Genomic DNA, 436 nt, shown 5'->3' on the forward strand with positions numbered 1-436 from the left:
AGTAGCTGGTGGATTTTCCATGTCCCAGGCTATTTGACAAAGTCTGTTTCTAATCTGTTGGAATGTAAAAGAGCCTTCCTAGACCAGGAAGTAAGCTTTCATTCCATTTACTACTGACCCTATTCTGACTTTGAATTTGAGTTTCTACAATTAGGCTCCTGTTTTCTTCATTTGTGCCTGAGCTATGACTTGGTACCTTATCCTAAGCCTCATTGACATCTCTGGGTATCATGTTGGCCAGACAGCAAGGATTCCTATTGGGCCTATTGTCCAATGATTCAGTCCCACTAAAGGGATAGTTTTGCCTCAAGGAATAAAAGCACAACCTAACAATTACATCTGAAATAAAGAATATGATTGACTTATAATATTTGTCCATCCCCAGTCTGGCTAGTTATGAGCAGGAGGATGGGATCAAATGAATGACTGCTCATTC

The sequence above is a fragment of the Pteropus alecto genome, unplaced genomic scaffold (genome assembly GCF_000325575.1).
Source record: "Pteropus alecto unplaced genomic scaffold, ASM32557v1 scaffold155, whole genome shotgun sequence".
NCBI classification, from domain to species: Eukaryota; Metazoa; Chordata; class Mammalia; order Chiroptera; family Pteropodidae; genus Pteropus; species Pteropus alecto.